This window comes from Mus musculus, chromosome 13 (genome assembly GCF_000001635.26).
Source record: "Mus musculus strain C57BL/6J chromosome 13, GRCm38.p6 C57BL/6J".
Classification (NCBI taxonomy): Eukaryota; Metazoa; Chordata; class Mammalia; order Rodentia; family Muridae; genus Mus; species Mus musculus.
This window is the reverse complement of record NC_000079.6, coordinates 66,701,226-66,726,591: the sequence shown is the minus strand read 5'-3', so window position 1 is coordinate 66,726,591 and position 25,366 is coordinate 66,701,226. Positions and strand designations below refer to the sequence as shown.

The 25,366-nt window shown below is 43.4% G+C and overlaps 2 long non-coding RNA genes across 4 annotated transcripts in view; both read right to left on the bottom strand.

Moving 5' to 3' along the window:
* Positions 1–1,212: 1,212 nt before the first annotated feature.
* Positions 1,213–11,619, bottom strand: Gm52033. Of its 2 annotated transcripts, none has more exons than XR_003950558.1 (3): positions 11,553–11,619; positions 10,680–10,888; positions 1,213–1,253 (listed from the first exon to the last, which is right to left on the bottom strand). It is a non-coding gene; the product is annotated as a predicted gene, 52033 (long non-coding RNA). The 2 variants fall into 2 exon arrangements; XR_003950557.1 differs by lacking the exon at positions 1,213–1,253 and adding an exon at positions 4,661–4,835.
* A 3,807-nt stretch (positions 11,620–15,426) lies between these two features.
* Gm40988 overlaps positions 15,427–25,366 on the bottom strand; it is a 15,821-nt gene continuing 5,881 nt past the window's right edge. The window contains exon 3 of one of the 2 annotated variants that reach the window (XR_873610.2): positions 15,427–15,459. This is a non-coding gene — a long non-coding RNA (predicted gene, 40988). Of the gene's footprint in view, positions 15,460–17,894; positions 18,269–25,366 lie in introns of those variants that run through there. The other variant, XR_873611.1, reaches the window with a different exon arrangement.

Below are 25,366 nucleotides of genomic sequence, written 5' to 3'. Positions count from 1 at the left end.
CTCAGACCCATAGCCCAGGAATTGAAACTCCAGCTACCTCTCTTTTTTGCCCAACTATAGGCTGCAGGCATCTTTATTCATCCAATAGGTTAAAATTAAAGAGCAAGGTTACATAGCATCACTTGGTGTATGTTAAGACTTCCTTGTCCCTGTGGGCAACCAGACCTTGGGGGGCAGTATTTACTATTATAAAACACAGCAACCGAAGAAACCTCAACACCTGTTGTTTGGCATTTGCTGTAAGTCATCCAGGGAGCTCCCCCTTCCTTTTCCCCTTCTTTCCCCCCTTCTCCCTTTCCCTTCTTTTCACCCTTCCCCCTTGCCCCCTTCTCTTCTCTTCTTCTCATTCCTTTTCTTTTTGGAGATAGAATCTTTCTATGGAATTCTGGATGGGAACGTGCTATGTAGACCAGGTTGGCCCACCTCTGCCTCTTGAGGGCTGGGATTAAAGAGGTGTGTTACTACACGCAGATGAGTTTTCGTTATTAAAATATTTATTTTAAATACTTATTAATAGTGTGTGTAATTATGTGCACATCTATGCAGGCAGGTGCTGATAGAAGCTAAAGGTGTCAGATCCCCTAGGGCTGGAGTTACAGGTGATTGTGAACTGCCTCATATGGAAGCTGGGAACTGAACTTGGGTCCTCTGGAAGAGCAATACTCACTGTTTATCACTGAGCTATCTTATCTACCCAGTCCCAAGGATTTTTCTTTTAAATCTCTTTTTTGACTAAACAGTTGTCTAGAATGATGGTACAAAATATTAAGGTGGAACTTTCCTCTAATTACTAATTTATAATTTTTTTCTGTTAAAATATGGTAGTTGTGTGCTGATGTAATTACTACTTTTTAATTTTTTAAATATGTTAGTGCATTTTAATTAATTAATGTGTCCATATGTATGGAGGTCAGAGGACAATTCATATTAGTTGATTTTTTTTTCCTTCTATCACGTGGGTCCTGGGAGTCATGTTCAGGTTGTCAGCTTGGCAGCAAACACCTCTACCCATTGAGAGATACATCTGTCTCTATTTTATATCCTTTATTTTGAGATAGAATGTCATGTAGCTCAGGCTGGTATTTTTGATTGTCAAGTTGACTACATCTAGAATTAACTAAAATCCAAGTGACTGAGTACACCTGTGAAAGACTTTTCTTGATTAATCAGTTGAAGTGTGAAGACTCACCCTAAATTCAGGTCTTTTTGAGAAGATGCACCTTTAAACCTGGGCCACATCTTCTGGTGGCAGCCTATAAAGAATGTGGAAAAAGGAAACTTGATCTTTGCCTGCTTGCCCTCACTCTTCTTGGCAAGTTCATTCTTTCACTGACATTATGGCCTGCTTCTTTGGAATTCTGGCTTCTAATGAATACCAGCTGAGACATCAGCCTCATGGACTGAACAATTACTGGATTCTTTATCTTTTCATTGGGAGACAACCATTGTTGGATTAGCTGGACATTATAATCTGTAAGGCACTCTAATAGATTCCATTTATTTATCAAGTCACTCTATCAGTTCTGTTTCTCCAGAGAACCCTGACTAATACACTGGCCTACAACTTGCTATGCGGCTCATCCTGTCTTCCAATCACTGCGGATACAGATGTGGCCTACCATGCCTGGCTACTATTTTATGTTTAAAATCCATTTAGGCCATCTTTGCTATCTGAGAAAATAATACATGAGAGGGTGCTTGCAGGAAATCAGGCAGAAAACCATGATATTGTTTGTGAGGAAATTGCCCTAGGCAGAAATGACAGTGAATGGTGAGCTAGTAAATGGTCTAATAACATGCTTATGCCTTTAGTGTGATATTTCCCCTGATCATGACAAGTATTTTTAACTCTGAAGCTTCACCTCTGTGGTCCTGAGTCTAAACTTATCTGAAAAGCACACATATTGCTTTTGTCCCTCAGAGCAGGACTCCTGTCTCTTCAGCCCATTGAGTTTTTATATTGCAGATTGAGGGTGACCTTAAAGTCCTAATTCTATCACTTCTGTTCCAGTTGTTGAAGCTCTGTGAAAAATCTAAGTATTGCTCCAAATCGTCATCTCTTACTGAGGTAGAATTTATTACCCAACCCCTGATGCTGGGATTTCCCTGACCATTCCATTAACAAAATGTAGCAGAAGTACTGATTTTTGACTTCTGAGGCTATGTTGTAATGCACTTTGTAGATTTTAGAGGAGTTTTCTAGAATGTTCATTATTGGGTCATCCTTCCTTTTGGAAACCACCCACCAAGCCAAGCAGGGTTAAAATTCTTTAGAGACATACAGTATGACTGAGCTCCCAGCTGGCATCAACTGTCAGTCTTGGAGTATGTTATTTAGGACACAGAATCCTCACTGGGGGTCCATTTTTCTTTCAGTGCTTCTATCAAAAATGTCCCCAGATGCTCTCAATAAGCACCAACCAGTAAAGAAGTAGAGAACAGAATCATTTAGTATCTGTACAATGGTGATGAATGCCTTTAATTCCAGTAGAGGAGGCAGAGGCAAGTGGGATCTCTGAGTTTGAAGTCAGCCTGGACTACAGAGTGAGTTCCAGGACAGCCAGAGCTACACAGAGAAACCTTGTATTATAAAACAATCAATCAATCAATCAATCAATCAATCAATCAACCAAACAAACAAACAAACAAACATGCAATTGATTCTCCCAACTCCATCAATAGAAGGGTAAGAAATTATAGATATCGTAAAGTACTTCTTTAAGTTTTTTTTTTTTAGATTTATTGTCTGTATGTGTTTTGCCTGCATATATATGTAATATGTGCATGTCTGGTGCCTGCAGAGGTCAACAGAAGACGTCAGACCTCTTAGAACTGTGGTTGTAGGTGATGGTGAGTCACTACATGGATCCTAGGAACTGAATCTGATCTAAAATAGTAACAAGTATTGATACTGGCTAAGCATTCTCTTCAGCCCTCATAAATTTTGGAAGCATCAGAAAATGGAACTGATTTGTAGAACTTTACCTCCTAAAAGTATTGAGAAGCAATCTCTCTATGTAGCTCTGGCTGGTTTTGAACTAACAAAGATCCACTTGCCTCTGCCTCCTGAGTGTTGGGATTAAGGGTGTATGCCACTATGCCTAGATCCTGAGAGTCTTGACTCCTAGAGTTTTTTCTCTATCATAATTACTTTAGTTTAGGCCTTTATCACTGTTTTTATGAAATATAGAGTGGTCTGGCAAGATGGTTAGTGGAAAAAGGAGCTAAAAGGCAAGCCTAATAACCCAAGTTTGATCTGTAGATCATACAAGTTAGCAGAAGAGAGTTGTTCTATAACCTCCATATGCCCAATATGAAACTTAAAGATGTAAAATATATCAGGGTAGTAGTGCACGTGCCTTTAATCCCAGCACTCATAAGGTAGGGGCAGGCAGATTTCTATGAGTTTAAGGCTAGCCTGGTCTACAGAGCTTCCAGGACAGCCAGGGCTCTGTAACACAGAAAAATACTGTCTAAAAAAAAAAAAGATGGAAAATATATGTGTCTTAGAGTTACTATTGCTGTGAAGAAACACCATGACCAAAAGCACCTTGGAGAAGAAAGGGTTTATTTCATTAAAGTTCCTTAAAAGAGTTCACCATCAAAACCAGTGAGGGCAGGAACTCAAGTAGGGCAGGAACCTGGAGGCAGCAGCTGATGCAGAGGTGGTGGAGGAGCCTGGCTCACTGCAGCAATTTCTTTGGCTTTTTCAGTCTGCTTTCTTATAGAACCCAGGACTTGATTCTTTTATATTAAGATTAGATACAAATGTTGAGTCGCATATTGATTTTTAGTCAAATAATAACATCCTCAAGGCATTTCCATATTGGCATGTGTACTGGCTAGTTCTGTGTCACCTTGACACAGCTGGAGTTATCACAGAGAAAGGAGCTTCAGTTGAGGAAATGCCTCCATGAGATCCAACTGTAAGGCATTTTCTCAATTAGTGATCAAGGGGGAAAGGCCCCTTGTGGGTGGTGCCATCTCTGGGCTGGTAGTCTTGGTTCTATAAGAATGCAGGCTGAGCAAGCCAGGGGAGGCAAGCCAGTAAAGAACATCCCTCCATGGCCTCTGCATCAGCTCCTGCTTCCTGACCTGCTTGAGTTCCAGTCCTGACTTCCTTGGTGATGAACAGCAGTATGGAAGTGTAAGCCGAATAAACCCTTTCCTCCCCAACTTGCTTCTTGGTCATGATGTTTGTGCAGGAATAGAAACCCTGACTAAGACAGCATGTAAAGCCTTTATAATTTTAAACTATTTCATTGATGTAGAATTCATATATCATAGAATTCACCTTTAAAAAATAGGACCCAGGGCTGGAGAGATGGCTCAGCGGTGAAGAGACCCGACTGCTCTCCCGAAGATTCTGAGTTCAAGTCCCAGCAACCACATGGTGGCTCAAAACCATACATAATGAGATCCTACGACCTCTTCTGGTGTGTCTGAAGACAGCTACAGTGAACTTACATATAGCAATAAATAAATCTTAAAAAAAAAAGAAAAAAAGGACCCAGGAGGGATGGGTTGAAGAACTTGGGGAGGGGAACCAGAGAGGGGGGCAACATTTGGAATGTAAATAAATAAATAATTTACTTAAAATAAAAGAATATTAGGATCCAGTGAAAGCCAGGCATGGTGGCACAAACCTCTAATTCCATTGCTTGGGAGACAGGGGCAAGCAGATCTCTGTGAGTTTGAAGCCCAGCTTGGTTTACATAGTATGTTCCACAGCTGCATATGGAGGCCCTGTCTCCAACCAAACCAGCCAACCAACCAACCAACCATACAGGATATGTGGCCAATGAGATAGCTCTGGGAGTATAGTACTGTCAGACCTGAGGGGGAAAAAAAACATTCTCATAACTTTCTGCTTAAAGCAAGCTGTGCCCAAGGAACTGACCAGACAACTGATTGCCTCCTGCTAAGTTGGAGTTTCAAAGAACAGCCCCTTACTGGCTTTTGAGGTCCCCTTTATGGGGATGGGTTAGGGTTGATAGAAAACAGCTGTTGAGATAGTTGGCTGTTAGCACCTGAACAGAATAGGGGACTTGGGCCTCAAGGCTGCCTAAGTGGTAGATAAGTGCAGGAATACATCATATGGAAGGGGGGTCACCACAGGGTTCAGGAGTTTAGCAAGGCAAAGGGGTGGGTACACATCATGAGGTGACAAATTCAGTACAGGTTGAAAAACATTGCTTGCAGGATACATTAGGTTTAGGAAACAGAAAGTACAGAAACTGACTCTCTCTCTCTCTCTCTCACTCTACACACACACACACACACACACACACACACACACACACACACACACAAATAAATGTGATTTTCAAATATATTAAAAACGTGATCTAGTTAGCCTTTATCAGTTAGTCCTTGTCTCCCTCCCCATCTTTTTCTTTCTTCTCTCTTGTTTAGCAGGGTAGAATCATCTTGCTCAGTCCCTCTACCTGTGACTAGCATTTTCCTGCATGACAGGTAAGAGTGAGTGTTCTATCCTGTGTCAGGGGTGAGATGTTTTAGATCCCTTCTGCCCAGGGATATCAGCATAGGTGGGAGCTCATAGAAGGTTCCCACTGAAAAGACAAGCTTGGGCAGGGTGATGGGAAAAAAAGCATAGAACTGCCAGAGTCAGAATCCTTGAGTTCAGATTGATAGGCATTTTCTCACCTGGGATGATGGGATGTATGGCCTTGGTATGTGATAGGCAAAGTGTGACTTTTGCTCTGGGCTCATCGATTGGGACAAGCTTCTTATGTATGCAGTGGACACGAACAGCACTCTCAAGCTCTCTAGAATATCTCAAACATATACTCTTGTTTCTCACATTTTTAGGTATTTGTTAGCATCAGAGCAAATGTCTCCCAAAGGCCATTTGCAAAATGCTTGGTTGCCAGACAGTGGTACTATTGGGTGGTGGTGGAATCTTTAGGATGTAGAAAGAGAAAGAGAAGTCACTGGAAACACTCCCTCAGAGTAGACATTGGGACCCTGATCACTTCTCTCTCTGATAATCTCGAGGTGAGCTGTTTTGCTCCACCAACGTGATCCTGCAAGGCTATTCTGCCTCATGACCAATGAAGACAACTAACCACAGGTGAAATCCTCCAAGACCAATGCTTGCTTCCACTAAGTTATTTTTCTCTTGTATTTGCTCACAGTAATGAGCTAACCAGAAAATAGCATTTGAAATAATTTGTTAGAAACAGCTAAATATTAAGTATACCACCAGGGAACATACGAAAAACAGTGCTTTCTTCCTTACTCTGTCCAATACTTGCTTATTTCCTCAGGAATGTTAACTATCTGTATCCCAGCTGAGGTTATGTACATGTGAAGGCCAGAGGATAACCTCAGGTGTCATTCATAAGGTACAGTAGAGCTTTCTCCTGTGTGTGTGTGTGTGTGTGTGTGTGTGTGTGTGTGTGTGTGTGTGATTGTGTGTGAGATGTGTGTATGGGTGTGCATGTTTGCATAGATATGAGCACTTGGGGGCACACATAGGTATGGATTCATGTGCACGTGGAGGCCTAAGGTTGATGTCAAGAATTATCCTTGCTCCCATTTGTACTTTCTTCAGTGAGTCAGGGTCTCTTAGTCAAAGCCAGAACAGGCCAGAGTTGCCTGTTTTATTGATCAGCTTCCTTTGGGGATTACCTCACTTTACTTTCCTAGGCTGCAATTACAGGAAGACCACCAGGCCCACCAGATACTGATGTGAGTTCTGGGTACCTAAAGTGGTTTTTTTTTTTTTCCCTTTGAGGAATATATAGCGTCTTTCTCCAATTCTTTTGGTTACTTTTTGGTTAAAATCTATTTTGCTGTATTTGTAAATGGCTGTACCAGCTTGCTTCTTTGGTCCATTTTCTTGGAATGTCTTTTTTTCCACCCTTTCCCTTGAAGTAATGCCTATTCTTGATGTTGTGCTATATTATTTGTATACAATAGAAGGTTAGATTATGTGTTAGCATCCATTCTGTTCGCCTGTGTCATTTTATTGGTGAACTGAGGTCATTGTTATCAATATCAATGAGCAGTGATGGCTAACTCCTTGTATGTTGTTATTGTTCTTGCTGCTGGTGGTCGAGTTGAGGTGTGTGTGTGTGTGTGTGTGTGTGTGTGTGTGTGTGTGTGCGCGCGCTTTCCCTTTTTTGCAGCTAATACAACATTATTTACTATTTATTATTACTTATTATTTACTATCTCTGTTTTCATGTGTATCATTAACCTTGGGTTGGATTCTTCCTTCTTTTTTTTTCTTTTTTAAAAAAATTTATTAGATATTTTCTTCCTTTACATTTCAAATGCTATCCCCTTTCCTAGTTTTCTCTGAGAAAGTCCCCTATACCCTCCCCAGCCCTGCTCCCCAAACCACCCACTGCTGCTTCCTGGCCTTGTCATTCCCCTGTACTAGGGCATATAATCTTTGCAAGACAAAGGGCCTCTCCTCCCATTGATGGCCAATTGGCCATCTTCTGCTACATATGAAGCTAGAGACATGAGCTCTGGGGTTACTGGTTAGTTGATATTGTTGTTCCTCCTATAGGGTTGCAGACCCCTTTAGCTCCTTGGGTAGTTTCTCTAGATCCTTCACTGGAGGAGGGGGCGTGTGTTTCATTCAATAGATGACTGTGGGCATCCACTTCTGTGCTTGCCAGGCACTGGCATAGCCTCACAAGAGACAGCTATATCCAGGTCCTGTCAGCAAAATCTTGCTGGCATATGCAGTAGTGTCTGGGTTGGGTAGTTGTTTATGGGATGGATCCCCCGGTGGGGCAGTCTTAGTATGGTCCATCCTTCAATCTCAGCTCCAAACTTTGTCTCTGTAACTCCTTCCATGGGTATTTTGTCCCCTCCCTTTTCTTTTTGGACAGGGTTCCTCTGTATAGCCCTGGATGTCCTGGAACTCACAAGGTAGACCAGGCTGGCCTCGAAACTCAGAAATCCACATGCCTCTGCCTCCCAAGTGCTGGGATTAAAGGTGTGCGCCACCACTGCCCTGCTTGTTTCCCCTTCTAAGAAGGAACAAACTATCTACACTTTGGTCTACTTTCTTCTTGAGTTTCATGTGTTTTGCAAACTGTATCTTGGGTATTCTATGCTTCTGGGCTAATATCCACTTATCAGTGAGTGCATATCATGTGTGTTCTTTTTGTGATTGGGTTACCTCACTCAGGATGATATCATCCAGATACCCAATTGCCTAAGAATTTCATAAATTCATTCTTTTAATAGCTGAGTAGTACTCCATTGTGTAAAAGTACCACATTTTTTTGTATCCATTCCTGTATTGAGGGACATCTGGGTTCTTTCCACTACTGGCTATTATAAGTAAGGCCGCTATGAACATAGTGGAGCATGTGTCCTTATTACAAGTTGGAACATCTTCTGGGTATATGCCCAGGAGAGGTATTGCTGGATCTTCAGGTAGTACTATGTCCAATTTTCTGAGGAACCACCAGACTGACTTCCAGAGTGGTTATACAAGCTTGCAATCCTACCAGTAAAGGAGGAGTGCTCCTTTTTCTCCACATCCTCGTCAGCATATGCTGTCATGGTTTTAGCTCCCTTGTCAAAGATGAAGTGACCATAGGTGCCTGGGTTCCTTTCTGGGTCTTCAATTCTATTGCATTGGTCTACCTGTCTGTCGTTGTACCAGTACCATTCAGGTTTTATCACAATTGCTCTGTAGTACAGCTTGAGGTCAGGCATGGTGATTCCACCAGAGGTTCTTTTTTCTTTGGGAATAGCTTTTGCTATCCTAGATTTTTTTTGTTATTCCAGATGAATTTGCAAATTGCCTTTTCTAACTCTGTGAAGAATTGAGTTGGAATTTTGATGGGGATTGCATGAATCTCAGATTAATTTTGGCATGGTAGCCATTTTTACTATATGGATCCTGCCAATCCATGAGCATGGGAGATCTTTCCATCTTCTGAGATCTTCTTTGATTTCTTTCTTCAGAGACTTGAAGTTCTTATCATACAGATCTTTCACTTCCTTAGTTAGAGTCACACCAAGGTATTTCATATTATTTGTTCCTATTGTGAAGGGTGTTGTTCCCCTAATTTCTTTCTCATCCGGTTTATCCTTTGTGTAGAGGATAAAGCCTTGGCTTCACTCAATATACTGTGCCCAAGGTACATAAGTAAATAAACAGTTTTCTCACATGTTTCTTTGGCTATGGTGGATTTTACTGCAACAGAATCTAAGACATCACCTAAATGGTAAATTGCCTCTGTTGGGATTTGGAATCTCATAGCTTCCTGATGCAATAAAAGGCACTGATTTGAAAAGAGAAAGAAGAATGCATGTTAGCAGAGTGAGAAGCACCGTGACAGTAATGCATGTGATAGCACAGAAGCACTGCACTTTGGGATAGCTTTCCAGTGTACTAGGGAGATCCTAAGAATACCAGATACCATACAACGACGGGAACATTCTATGAAAAGAACATTGAGATTCAGATTGTGCCTGCAAAATAAGGCTTTGTAAATGTATGTGAAAAGACCGTTTCCTTATGAAATGACTGTGTTTCATTAAGTGAGAAAAATCACTAATGGAAATATCTCCCACAAGACCTTCACCACAGTGAGGTCAGTGAATTCTATGGACATATAAATCACTCTAGATGAAGGGTCTCTTCATAAATTTTATCAAAATATGAGACTAAAGATTATTTCAGTTTAATATCACACACACAAACATGCACATAAAACACACACATTGTTCTTTACGTCAGGTGTTGAAGGTCAGTGTCATTTTTCTCTCAAAATACTGTTTGCTGCTTTATTTTTTAAATATTATTTGGTAGTTTATTTTTGACATTGTCATTCAATTGCTCCTTTTTTTATATTTCCTGTCTCCAAAACACCCTTTGTCCCACTCCCTGCACTCCTAAAATGCACATGGCCTCTTATTTCATTAATTCTTACTGAATGTGCACAAATTTGCATATACATTTATATTTTTAAACAAAAATTGTAAAGACTGTGTAAAATTGCATATATTTATGTTTTGAAAGGCCACATAGCAGTAAAATCACTCTTAATGATATTCTGCTATTGATAAAAATCAGGGTCTTGATCAGCCACCATCAGATATCTTTCCTTCTGTAATAGATAGAAACAAATACAAATACCCTTAGCCAGTCAGTTTTGGGTCTTGTCAGGGTTATAGGACAGTGTCATCCTGGTCACAGAGCAATATAGAGGTCATGATGGGTTCAAAGGTTGGGGTTTACATATGATGTCAGGGTCAGGTCTAAAGTTGGGGTCCAAGTATAGGTAAGGGATCACATAGGTGGCTATTGGTTACAGCTGCCAGGGACCAGGATCACCATGCCATCCAGGAAACCTTGGGTGAACTCTGGCCACCCTCCAGCCCTGCCCCCTCGCCCCGCCCCTAAGACAGCTGTGTGACCCAAGCCCCAGGGGGAAGAGAGAGGTGGGAGGGTGTTGAGGGGAGGGCCCTGGCACTGGCAGGACAGACCCGAGGGAGGACACAGCCATGGGTGTGACCCCACATGACCCCTATGCTCTCCAAATGGCCATGCCTTTTGCTGGGATCCTGCTGAGCTCTCAGTGTCGCCGCCCTCGCCGTTCTGCCCCGCCTCCCTGCCTGTCCCACCGACCCCCGCCCTGCCACACGCGCAAACGTGCAGGAGTGCTCTGTCCCTGCACCTGGACCTCCATGATCCTAGTTGCAGCAGGTGCTGGCAGCGGTGGTGTGGCGCTGCTACTTCCAGTTCCCATCCCGGGAAGGTTGCCCACTAGTGAAGAGCTCTTCCCATTACAGCGCCTGTCCTTGCTTCCCTTCCAATCCTATAAATGCAGCGTCTCTGTCTCCCTCTGAGCGGCCCTGAGAGCAGACCCTCAGCTCTTGAAGACGCCTGGAAGGAGAAATGGAAGCAGGATCGCTCATCCAGTCATCACTCCCAAATCTATAAGAAACTTCCATAAGGAATTTTCTTTCTTTCTTTTAAAGATTTATTTATTTATTAAGTATACAGAGTACTGCCTGCTTTTACACCCGAAGGCCACAAGAGGGAGCCAGATTCCATGACACGGAGTCATCTGTCCAGCCACCAAAAGAAGGTACAAAATATCACAGCACCTGCTGGAATTCCAACTCATGACCTTTGGGAGAACCGTTTGTGCCCTTAACCGCTAAGCTACCTGTTCTCAGTGTTTACATTTGACCTTTTGGCGTCATGGCCGCCTGAGGGGACAGGAACAGATAGGGAATCTGCGCATGTTCACTCGCCGGAGGCGGGTTTACAGTCCTGTCTCAACGATTTTTCTTTTTGGAAGAAATGAACATTTTTTTTTTTCTATTTTTTTTTTTTTTTTTTTTTTTTGGTTTTTTCGAGACAGGGTTTCTCTGTATAGCCCTGGCTGTCCTGGAACTCACTCTGTAGACCAGGCTGGCCTCGAACTCAGAAATCCGCCTGCCTCTGCCTCCCCGAGTGCTGGGATTAAAGGCGTGCGCCACCACGCCCGGCTAGAAATGAACATTTTACTTAAACTTTAGAAGAGATGGGAAATAAAACTCACGTTTTCCTGGGAAGCCGCGAGTGAGCGCCGCAGCCCCCACCAAACTCCTCCCCATTCACCGCGCCAAACTGTGGTGGAAGGCAGGAAGCAGGAACCGAGTCACAGCTTTTATTTTAATTATTGTTGTTGATAATTAATAAAGTTCAACCTCTGTCTCGCGGAGACCTGAAATAAAATTTCTTCCTCGGTTCATAAATGACTTCCGGTGGCCACAGGGAGAAAACAAAGACCGAGGATCTCTAAGAGGCTGTGAAATGAATTTCTAACCTGGAGCCAGACTCGTGATCCTGAACAGAGGAGGAGTCTAGCCTCGGCTCGGGATCGGAGTTCTCACCTGGAAGTGGGGCTATCTGGGAGGCAGGTAATAAACAGACATAGACTGCTTTTTTTGTGTGCAAGCTGACAGGCGGTTTTTCAAGGCTTAGAGTTTCTCTCTCACTCTCTGCACTGCTCGCTCACTTGCTCACAGCTCAAGGCTGCGCACTCTGTTTTCTCCTGTGTGCTTTACACACACGCCTCACATGCTCCTCACACGAGCCTCACAAACACGTCTCACACATGTTTCACATGCCTCACACTAGCCTCACACACACACACACACACACACACACACACACACACACACACACACACACACCTCCAACGCCTCACACATGCCTCTCACACATCTCTCACATGCCTCACACTAGCTTCACACACAAACCACACACGCCTCACACACATACCTCACAGGCCTCACACACACGCCTCACACATGTCTTACATGCCTCACACTAGCCTCACGCACACACACCACACACGCCTCACACATGCCTCAACACATGCCTCATACGCACCACACACACATACACACACACACACACACACACACACACACACACACACACACTCCGCATGCATTCTTCCTTCACTCACTCGCTCTCCACCTGCTCTTCTCAGGCTCTCTCGCCTTCTTGCCCCAGTCTTTTATTGACACTCCAAAAGCAGGTAGAAATAAGGGCACTGTATATTCATTGGCAAACCAAATTCAAAAGAATAAGGGAATCCCACAAAGAATCAAGAATTACAATTGTTCCCCAATGTTTCCACCTTCCCTATTCCCAGGCTTCTGGCCAAAGTAATAATAATTGCAAACTTATCATTGTTGAAACTTTAAATTTTAACTTATTTACTTAAGAGCTCAAAGCTCTGAGGTCAGCTTGCATTTTCCTGTTAAGCTCTAATGATAAACGACCCAGGCAAATCTGCCAAGCATCAGCCAGAGGAAATCAAGTCAACCCTTAACTCAGTGGTTCCACTGGCTTTCCACCTCAGCACACTGCACACAGTGACTCCCCCGAGAGTCCCTGTGCTCTGACTTAGTTTTATGAGTATAAGATTTTAAATATTCCATACTTGCTCATCCAGGAACCACTCTCAAATGCTGTGCAAAACTCATTTCATAAGTTATTTCCTTTCCTGGAATCCCGATGTTGGCTGTAGTTCATTTTCTAATCATTTCTGTCAAACATTCTCTGCAAGTCAAGCATGAATCCGGAATTGCCATTATGCAGTCATTGCATTGTCTCCAAGATGAGAGTGCAAGCAAGCACCCGGGCCAGTAGGACTGCTCTGCACTGGGCCCCAGGCCTCAGTTTTTTAATCTTTTAAGAATTGTGACAAAACGGAACATCTAGTTTCACAGAACTCACATCAGTATAATAGAATGATTATGCACAGCAGGGGCAACTGAAAAGCAGTCTCACATGAATGAAATCTATACATGCACTGTCCAAGGCTAAGGTTGGAAGACATGGGAACAACTGGTTTTTACACGGAGCTGCCACAGGCTCCTGAGATATTTCCATCCTGGCCTGCTGTAGGCAGTCTCTGTCATGGCATGCTGTCCCCAGCAGGTCATTTTCTGCGGAGCCATTACTCCCAATCAACCCCCACCTACCATGCCCCAGTGCCCATAGCATCCTGTAGATGACCTCTCTCCTCCATGTCTCAGACTTCTCAGCTCTCTCTGTCTGAGTCACATCCTCATCTCTGTCTCTCCCCAGTGAGAATCCATCTTTGCTCAGGCAGGCTCTGGCTATTTTACACAGACTGTGAGACGTCCTGTGCCATGTAGAGAACAGAGGTCCCCACGAGTCATCTTCATCTTCTGAGTCATTGTCCACCACACTCACAGGGACACAGCCTGACAATTCACCCCATGGCTGAGCTCAGGGAACACCAGCAACAGAGGAAGCAGGCCCCTGTGCTGTCTTTTCCTGTTTTTCAGGCGATCCTGTGGACTGGCTCCTGTTTAAATGCCCACAGTAGGCCCTTTATGTTCACAATGTTTTGTGAATTTATTTTCTGAGTCAGATTCCTCCTCTGAGGTCAGTTTCTCCTCTTGATTCACCACGGCCCTGTCCTGAGCCACTTTTCTCAGGCTTTTCTGTGGAGAAATAAACATGTTTCTCAACCCTGAGAGAGGTTGTGGCAGCACATGGGAATCCCCTCAGTCCTGGGCACCTGTGGCTTCTCTGTCCCCTGCCTGTGCCTTCCTCAGCAGGTTCCCCACAGCAGACACTGGGAGGGGCAGATCTGGGCCTCCTTTCCCTGTGAACTGGATTTTAATAGCTCACCCTGCTCTCTCTCTCACAAGTCCACATCTAACATTCTGACAGAAGACAGTTAGTTGCCAGTGCCCACCTCAGTGCCTGTCTCTTTAAGAATCTGATCCATAATGTTTGTGAGGAACTCTTTCTGCAGACTCACTGTGTGCCATCCTGAGAGAGGCCCACTAAGTACACACAACCCCAGAGCTGATGGCTCCTGACCTAAGACGGATGCTCATGGTGGGTTCCAACAGAACAGTTAGGCCCTGAAGCCACTTACCATGCCCCTCTGCTGATGGAAGCTGGCCATAAAAACCAGAGCTGACAGCTCCTGGCCTCACCTGAACATTGATGTGGCACCCAATATCCACCTGTGCTGATGGTAGTGAAAGACCACCATTACTGGGGAGACCCTCACTCAAGTCCCAGAATGAGCCGACGTCCCAATAACTTGAGAGAAACCATTCTTGATGCAATATTGCATGACGTTTATTCAAATACTATCAGCATGCTGAGACTGAGCTCATAACCCACAAGGGGCAGAGGAGATAGACCTCCAGCAGTTGCAGTTGAAGGTTTTTAAAGAATGAACCATAAAGTGAGGGAAGGACAGGACAAGCATCATAAAAGTGGGGATGGTGAATTACAGCTCATTTCTCACTGAAAGTGAGGGGAAGGATTAGATCACAAAGACTGGGGAAGTTGTGTAAATGTTCTTGGTCCCTTACACAATGGGTCAGATGCCTAGGTGGGTCACCCATCTCACCTTTCTTTCTGGCTGAAGGCAGAAAGAACAAAGAACTCCATGCTGGGCTTCATTTCTAGGGAGTCTAAGAAACCCAATGAGTTGGGGTCTTACAGCAGCAGGCAACATCAACTGTTTCTCACTCACCAAGGGTCTGAGAAATACAGTCCACCACAGCTGTCTGTGTGAATGACAGGCGATATTGGTGGAACAGGGGGAACTGAGAGTCAGACTCCATTTTTTAAAGGCTTTTAAATCTAAGCCAGGGTGTTCGTTGTCTGATTTCAAGCCCTGGGTGTTCTAAACTCATGAGACAAACACAGTGTCTCACCTCTGAAAGTTCTCCCAGGTCAGGCAGGGCATAAATCACAGTGAGAATGAAGCCTGCCCCAGGGCATCAAGGCTGACTTTCCAAAAGACAGGACAATGGGGTGACATTTGTGTGTTTAAAGCAGAGGAAGGTTCCTGGGGGTGGGGCGGTGGGGGTGTGTGTGTGTGGGTGTGATCCCCAGGCTAATCTGACAGCAGGTAGGCAGGCAAGGCTTTGTCATGTAAAACGTTGCTAGGTTACCTGTGTAGGAAGAGGAAGGAGCTTTTGTTAGGGAATTAAACAAATCCTTATCTCTACTTCAAGGCTGAAAGCCTAGCTCGAACTTGAACTTGAGCACTAGAGAAAAGACAATTTCTAAGCTGAAGCCAGACTCCTGAAGTCAGGGCGAAAACTGTAAAATTGTAAAACTATTTCTGCATGAGAAGCAAGGAAAGGGAAACTTGAGAGCACAGGCTGTAGGGACCAGGGAGTCCCTGAACTTTAGAACCTGAGCTGTCTCTGGGTAAAGGCCCTGCTACTCTCAGGGTCCCGATCCCATGAAGACATGGGAGTGTCTCATCAGAGGACTGGGCTAACCTTAGCTATGGTGTTTATTATTATTTATTATTATTATTTTGAGAAAACAAACCTGGTGATCTTTATCACACCCCTGTAGACCATATAAAGTTAGAGGAGAGAACCAGCTCAGAGTCGTCCCATGATTGACACATGAAAGTTCACTGAGAGCCAAGGCTAGCCCATTAAGATAGACCAGCAACGTCCAGGGATTTGCCTGTCTCTGCCTCCCCAGGACTGAGTTTCCAAGCACAGGTCCTCAGGCTTTGGAAGCCATCATTGGCTAACCCTTATCTCCCAGCCCAGGTGTCTGGTCTTTAGCTAAGCTCTCCAAAAGAGAGGACACCCAAGTCTGTCTTCATTGAACCACCAGTCCCAGACATGCTAGAGTCACTGTGGGATCTGGGACCTATGGGCTCTGCACAGAGGAGTCAGCCAGTGTCCACAGGAGTCGAAGGGGTCGAAATGTAGCTGGTTTATGCCACGTGTAGTTTCCTTAGATTCCCTGTGGGCTTTAGTGGAGACGAGGGTTTGGTTTTGTATAATCCAAAATAAATTCAAGACCACCTAGCCACTTCCCCCTCTGAAGGGACATTCCAAATGATACTAGCAGGTCAAGTGCAGAGCCAGATAAGGAAGCAGGCCGACTAAGCAATGCTGAGAAAAACCATAAGGGCAGGTGGAGTGAGGGACTAGGCCAAAGGTAGTCACTCTATTCAAACCAACCAAAGCCTGAAAGGGTTACTTGCTATACCAATTAGAATAAGCCAGTTAGACCTGTTGCCTAAATCTGCCCATTCAAAGGTATAAAAAGTGTGTTCCTTGTTTGTTTGGGGTCTTTTCTCTTGCCTGTGTGTTGAAGGGTGTTCCCCAACATGTTGGATCAATTAAAAAAACCTCTTGTGGTTTGCAGCAATGTCGGTTTGTGGTCTTTGTGAGTGAGGGTTGTGGAGAGCCCTGAGCAATTGCCATCACGAGCCTCAGCTGTGACTAACTGGTAAAATGTGCGCAGGTGCAAGAGTAAATTCATGCCAAGTCACTGCCCATCCCGGGATGTAGTAGTGAGGTGATGAGTGAGCAGCTAATCAGGAGCTGAAACGTCACATGGAGGGGTATATAAGCAGCATCATTTTCCTTTTTCGGGGTCTTTCGCCTATGCAATCAATGCTCTCATAATAAACGTGTGCAGAAGGATCCTATTGTGGCTTTGTTCTTGTTGGTGAGTTGGGCGCTCACAGAGGATCTTTTGCTGGACTCCAAAATTTCTGTTTTACTGTCACACACCCCATGCATCTCAAGAGCAAAATAAAACAATGTCCGATGGTGTGGACGGCTCTGGGTGACACAGGGACAAACCTGCTTACCCAGCAAATACTGTCACACACCCCATGCATCTCAAGAGCAAAATAAAACAATGTCCGATGGTGTGGACGGCTCTGGGTGACACAGGGACAAACCTGCTTACCCAGCAAAAAAATTCCTGATCCCAACCCTGAGATATAGATGCTCAGATCTGCCTCCTTTCTGTCTTTGGACACTAAAGGTTTCTCTAAAGTTTGTGTCCCTTTAAGTATGTGGTAAGTACAGTGACATGCAAAGGCTTTAACACATTTATTAAAATCATAGGGCTTCTTTCCACTATGTGCTTATTAATGTATTTGGAGATGACTGTGATAGGCAAAGGCTTTATCACATTTAATTTTTTCATAAGGTTTCTCTCCTGTACATTTTCTTTTATGTATTCAGAGATGACTGTGTTCTGGAAAGGGTTTACCTCATTCATAACATTCATGCAGTTTCTCTATAGTATGTGCTTGTATATGTGTAAAGAACTATGACATGCAATGACTTTACCACATTAATAACATTCATGAGGTTTCTCTCTTGTATGTATTCTCTTATGTTGTTGTGAAAGAACCTAGTGGGGAAACCCCCACTTAATTCCCGTTTGGCATGCACCCAAGAATCATGAACAGACGACCATCTTGATATAAAAGCATGAGGTAGTTTAATGACAGAGCTCTGGGCCAACACATATCTCCTGCAGGAGACAGAGGTGTCGACCACATAGTGGAGCCATAATGGCGGAGCTCTGGTTTGAAACATATCTCACGTAGGAGACAATGGTTTCAACCCCAAGACTTGGAAGCTAGGGGCTTTTATAGTTTCAACCACGACACAGTAGACACACAGAACAAAATGTGTCCTGTCTAAAAGAAATGCACTGGCAAAGTTACAGGAGTGTCCCTTGGGGACACACAGAAATTGAGCCACTGACCAAATAGGATACACAGGCTGGACTAAGGCCCCTGACATGTAGGTAGCAGATGTGCAGCTCAGTCTTCATGAGGGTCCTCCAATAACTGTAGCACTGACTGGCCATAAAGCTGCTGCCTATCTTTGGAATCTGTTCCCTTAATGGACTGCCATGTCTGGCCTCAGTGGGAGAGGATGCTGTGTGTGGGAATGGAGATCCCCAGGTGGTCCACACACCCTGAAAGGAGAAACAAAGGAGATAAGGGGGAAGACAATACTCCTGTTCAACCATAAGCCATGCCCGACAGTAGATTAAGTACTCTGCCCTAAGGCCTACCCCACTATTTGTTACTGCAGATCCTAATATCAGTTGCCCTTACCACTGGAACAGAATACCAGTGGATGTTTCCTCCCCCCTGTACATGCCATCTATAGATAGATACCATAGACAGTCTGTATCTGCCCTTCCTTTCCTGCTTCATCCCTGTGTCTGGACCCCCCACTTGGGCAGACACCACCTGTTCAATCACATTCCATGCCTGACAAGAGACAAGGTAGGCTTTCCATAGATCTACCACACTATTTGTAAATCCAGATGCAGTTTTCACAGTTGCCCCTTGCACTGTGCTAAACACCAGAGACAGCTTAACCTCTCTCCTGACTATATCTCCTTGTGGATTGCTAAGATCATCTCTTCCTGCCTGCTTCTTCTCCCAGCTTTTAACATTAGCAAGCATTCCCTCTTGAGCATACCCACCAAAGAGGTTATTAAAAGAGGCAACACTCAGTCAACACTCTCTACAAATCCAGATATCAAACAGTAACCCAGGAATAAACGCCCTGCCCCAAAACAAGACAAACCCAGAAACCAATACCTAGACCAATAATTACCTCATATCAGCTACACACCAGCCTAAGTATATAATATATAACAGCAGGAAAATATGTCACCAAGAAATCCAAGCTATCCTACCACAGCAGGTACTGAGAAATTAAAACATGAAACAGATACGGTGCAAAAGAGGTTGTTTAGGGGAAGGGAGAGGGGTGAGAACCTTGGGAAGGGATAGAGATACACAAGAAACCTGCACACAGGTACACAGTCAGGGAGCAGAGAGAGAGCCAGGAGGTTAGAAAAAGAGAACAGAGAGGGGCATGTGCAGAGAACAGACAGGGAACAAAAACAGAGAGCTGCTATAGCTGGTGGTCCATGTATATAAAGTACACCTGACAACAGACACAGGTGATGGGGGCAGGAAATGGCATTAGCAGTTGCTAAGTCGCTAAGAGCAGGCCATTGAAACTGTCTATACACTGACAACTACAGAGGCAAGGTTCACCCACAGAAAAGGAAAGGAAGAGAGGATCTTAGGCATTAAAAATGAATAAAAAAAATGATATATCAGTAAAAAGTATGGTTTCTAAAAGTTTAATGGTAATAAGCAACAGGACTTCTGCAAAATATGAGATGGCAAGAACTACAAATGATTAAATAAAAGAATGATATCAACTCAAAAGTCTACAAAATATTTTCAATAAAATCATAAAGGAAAGATTTTTGAACTAACGGAGGGGATACCTATTAAGATACAAGAAGCACCCACAATACCAAATAGATTGGGAAAAAGTACCTTTGCCACATAATAATCAAAACACTAAATATAACAAGAATTATAAAAAACTGCAACGGAAAAAATTAATAAAAACTAAACAGAACAAAACCAAGTAACACATGAGAGCAGACCTATTAGGTTTATACCTGTCTTCTCAATGTCTACTGTAAAAGACAAAAGGGTTTGAACACATGTGGTGCAGACTCAAAGAAACCAGCCTTGTTTCTACAAGCCTATCGTCCAAATATTTTTGGCAGATTCAGAATCAGCCATGATAGGGAAGCTATTCAGAGGTCACTGCCCGATCTAGCAAGTGAGGAGCAACACAAGGGACCTCACATATGGCTTATACTTGCCATCCCAGAGAGGACCCACCACCCAGCTCCCACTGGTCAGCCACCTGTGCCTTTCAATTGTGGGCAGTGACCCTGTGTCTCAACTTCAGAGCTTAGCTGAGGTCCCCTTACAGCACCCAACACCTGAGTTCAGAGCAGGACACAGAGAGCCATTCAAGTCTGAACAGCCATAGAGAACTTGCAGAAAGGCACCCGGAAGATCCCCTCCTCCTTGTCTAATTGGCAGGTCTTCCTGGAGGTGTTTATTGGCCAATGAATCTTACCCTGCCTCAAGGTTAAAGTATGCTTCAGGTCCAGGGCCTGACCTTTTCCGGATTTGAGCAGTGTTTGCACTCCATTAGCATTTGTCCTTGCCCTCCAAGGGAATACTCACCCACCCTACCCTGGAGAAAAACTCACCAGCCCAGTTTAGGCTACTCAGCTGCCTGCTCCTCCCTCTGTGAGCAATGATCCTGCACTTACCAGGGCCTGACTTCAGACCTTGCCTGAGCTTTCCTCACAGTACTTGCCCTCTTCTTCCTGAAATCAAGGTGAATAGCTTCCATAGCCCATTACTCCTGTGCAGTGTAGGTATCAATCTGACCCAGTGAGTGGAAGGGTGCCTAGGCAATTAACATTAAAGAGGGATTTTAGGAAACAAGAGTTTTGATTTGTGGCTTTGTGCTGGGCTCAGGGAAACTGCGGCTCCCTTTCACCAGATGATAGACATCAAACAACCCTGGGAGAAGAGCCAGAAACATAAGGGAAACACTGTTGTGCCCTCTTATTAGACAGCACATCTTCATCAGTGGCGAAATAGAGAAAAAACACAGTTGGATTAGTACAGGTTCTCTAGATAAACATATCTCAAATCATACAATGAATGTATGTATATAGAAAGGAAATTTAATAGAATGTTCCAATAAAGGCTCTCAGCCAACGGAAATTAGAAAAATCAAGAACTGGTTGATTTTCTGCTGCGGGTTTTTATAGCTGATGTACCAGAATTCTAAAGAAATAAGTACTTATTAATGCCAGTTATAAAAATCACACGAGCAAATCACCTTTGTTTTATGAAAAAGAACTGCAAGTATAAAAAAACTGAAAGAACTACCCTGTTCAATGTCTTTTATATATGCGGGATGGCAAAATATTCTGTTGCCTAGATTAAAGGTGGATCTGAACATCTGAAAAGATCAAGATTAAGCAAGAGTTTCTCAATTCAAAGGTATAATTAAGAAATATTATATATTAAGAGATATCCCCCACAGTAAGCAGGACTGGAGTTAGGATTAGGCGATCAGAGGGTTATGGTTAGGATTAGGATAAGGGTGGTTAGGATTAGGGTTAGGGTGGTTAGGAAATTAAGGTGTGAGGTTTAAGATAGGGTTAAAGGTTTAGGATAAATCAGGGGTAGGCTCAGGGGTAGGCTTGAGGTGGCCACTATTATTCTTATATCCCATTGAATCTGTAGGATCTCTATTACATAAAGAAGAAATATCAGGGTTAGGGTTAGACTCAGACTTAGGGCAAAGAATTTGCTGTGCTATGTAAAATTGGTTTCTCTCTTTTCTCTCATCTGCCTTCCTAGTCCTCTTTTTCATAGTGTCAACATCTTCTTTCCTGCCACAACGAAAGTGGCAAGTGGGTTATCCAAGAACCTGGAATTCCCTGATGGGAAATATTTTTATTTTACCATGGGGCCCATAGAACAGAAAACCACTACTGCTTTGGTTGTTCTAAAGTTTAACCATGAGGATCCCCATAAGATGGAAGCAATTGTGGGACTTGGTGCCCCTCTTTGGTAATTATATCATAAATAAATATGATATGTCTTCACCAAAGCTTTTGTTAATATAACCACATGGTACAAGATAAAATGGTGGCCAAAATTATTCTTGATGGACCCACTGAATCAATAGTATCCCTATTACACTAAGAAGAAATATCAGGCCTACAAGGTATTCATTTTATATCTTAATGATTTGTTTTGGTCTTATTCTGATAGCTTCTACCTTACATATTTAATGGCTTCCCATAAGAACCTAAAAGTTTTTCCACCTATATACCTCCAAAAGTAGCATACTAACAAAGGAAGGGAAGACTTTGATATTCACAGAACTGAATAGATAATCAAAGTATAAGTTGCCAAGAACCAGAGAGACAGCTGCCAGCAAAGAACATTTATGCCATCCTATGCTGTGTCTCACTGTCAGTTATTTCTCTAGATAATTTTCCTCCGAGAAAAAAAATGCCCTCAGTACTCTTCTACTCTAGACTTGTCTGGTTTACTTTCTGCCCAAACTAAAACTATGCTTATTAAAGAACTCAATGTGAAGTTCTCACTTGACAATGAAAATTCTAAAAAAGGAATCCCAGACAAGCAATAAACACAAATTCATAGCCCTATGGGGCTGCAAACCCCTTTGGCTCCATGGGTCCTTACTCTAGTTCCTCTATTGGTGACCCTGTCCTCAGTCCAATGGTTGGCTGAGAGCATCCACCTCTTTATTTGTCAGGCACTGGTAGAGCTCCTCAGGAGACAGCTATATCAGGCTCCTGTCAGCAAGCACTTTTTGGCATCCAAAATAGGGTCTGGGTTTGGTGACTGTATATGGGATGGATCCCCATGTGGGGCAGTTTCTGCATGGTCTTTCCGTCAGTCTCTGCTCTACACTTTGTCTCTGTAAGTCCTTCCATGGGTATTTTGTTCCTTGTTTATTATCCATCTGCCCTCACTATAGGGGCTTTTTTTTTTTTTTTTTTTTAGTATAGAATGGAGTTTATGGGGAAGAGAGTTGAGAGAAAGAAAGAGAGACAGAGATGAAGGAGGGGGGAGGAGGAGGAGGAGGAGGAGGAGGAGGAGGAGGAGGAAGAAGAAGAAGAAGAAGAAGAAGAAGAAGAAGAAGAAGAAGAAGAAGAAGAAGAAGAAGAAGAAGAAGAAGAAGAAGAAGAAGAAAGAGAAGAAAGAGAAGAAAGAGAAGAAAGAAAAACAGCAGTCGCAGCAGCCATGAGGGGAGAATCAGGGGCTTTTCAGTTCAGGCATTTTGACACATGACTCTAATCCCAGCACTTGGAAGGATGAAGCAGGAAGATTTGAAGACTATGTGAGCTGCCTAGCAAGCCATTGGTTGTCCCATGAAAAGGTGGGGGCAGGGAAATAAACTAAACAGGTAAAGGGGCTTCAGTTTACCTTATTGTCTACACATATATAAATGAAAGTTTTGATTAATTTGCATTGAGTATTGTACTGGCTAGTTTTGTGTGTCGACTTGCCACAAGCTGGAGTTATCACAGAAAAAGGAGCTTCAGTTGGGGAAATGCCTCCATGAGATCCAGCTATAAGGCATTTTCTCAACTAGAGATCTGTTGCGAGCTGGCCAGGGGATCACATGTCTGGGTTTGAGCCTGGGAGGCAACCTGGAGCTCAAAGAAGGGAGGGAACCTAGGCGGGTAGAGAAATAATGGAACCAAGACATGCTAGTCTGCTCAAGGTTCACATGTTTTTATGGCTGATATGCATATGCATATAATCTACACTGAGATGTAGATATGTTGTATTGTGTAGTAGCATCAGGCATTTTTATACAGCCTTTGGACCAATGGGGAATCCATAAGAGCTCTGAGGTAGCCAACCATTCCACTATCAGTATAGGGAGGCTAACACCAGACAGGACTTCTGTGCAGATGGGGAAAGCAGCCACCACTGTGTTCCAGGACCAATCTGAGGCTCACTAATTTGCAAGGATCCTCTATCTTTTGTTACTCGGTATGTCAGGGAAATGGGCACTCATACTGTCAGAGCAGTATGGAAGTCTCCTTAACTGTCTACCAGGCCCTACACAGGGGCCACAGCACCCACACCATCCATCCTACCACAATTTATGACTTACTATGTTGTCTGACTAAAATGATTATCTAGCTGGGTGATAGTGGTACATGCCTATTATCCCAGCACTCAGGAGGCAGAGGCAAGCATGTCTGTGAGTTAGAGGTCAGCCTGGTCTGCAAAGCAAGTTCTAGGAAAGCTGGGCTGTTACACAGAGAAACCCTGTCATGACAAAAAAAAAAAACATCATTCCATAATGAATATCCTAACACTGATTATGAATTCTTAATGAATGCTTTTCATAGTTATCCTAGTCACAGCTTCGCAAATCACTTTTTTCCCAGTTTTTTTTTTAAAGACAGGATTTCTTGTGTAATGCTAGCTGTCCTGGACTCATTTTGTACACCAGGCTACCTCAAACTCAAAGAGGTCCTCTTGTCTCTGCCTCCACAGGAATTAAAGGCATGTGTCATGACACCTGGCTTCAAATCACTTTTCCTGCTTGTAAAAGGGAAGGTTCTGAGTTTTCTAAGAGGATCCTATGAAGTGGTAGAGGCAGAGGCAGGACTCACTTGAAAGGCCTGCCTGGACTATCATATGTTTTGGCACCATGTAGAGAGACTTTGCCTCTCATAAATGAATAAATAAATACAGAAAATATATTCATCCATCTATACATGCATGTGCATGTGGTGGCTCAGAGGGTAAAGCTGCTGGCAGTTAAGGTCTAGGTAAAATAGTAAGACCTAGATGGAATGTGAAGGCCTAGGTCAGATTAGTTAAGGACTAGGTAACTCTTACCTGGCTACCCTGCCATTGTGTGCTGTTACTAGTATTACAAGGACTAGTTGTCATATGTTGCATCTGCAGTTATTCCCAGAGTTGATTACCTATTCTGTTTGGTTCTGTGTGCTCAGAAAACCAATCACAATAGAAGCTGGTCAAACTGCTTCCTTTGTTCTATAGTTACCCAGAATAAGCTTTGGACTGGAACAGACCACCCAGCAGCATTTCCTGCACCCACCCATGTGTATGCTTTTATGGCTTTTGCTATTATAAGCTGCCCTGGGAATGGATCCCCAACATAAGGGAGACACCTGCACCAATTTGATGGGTTCTAGTAAAGTGTAAGTTCCGAAGACCTCCCCAGGAACTGACATCCTACTTGGCATGTGGGCATGTGCATGTGGGCATGTGCATGTGGGCAACTGACTTCCTGGTTGGCAAGTTGAGACATGAATGTTAGATAAGGCAATTCCCGCTGTCAGAGTCGAATACCCCAACTAATGGAAGCAGGATAATACCATAAGATACAATAGATTTAACATATAAATTCACAAAGTACTTTGAGAATATTTATTCAGGGGTTGGGAATAAGCAATATATATTCCCTCTTTCTAAGTTATCAATGGAACCAGATTTTTAAATTGTCAAAGAACACGCTAGGATAAAAGTGAAATTACAGCAAATTGACAAAGTTTTTCTTACGAGACTGTAGATATCCTGCAATTGGCACATTAAAAATACTTTATTCGGTACATCTGAAGAAAATTACATTA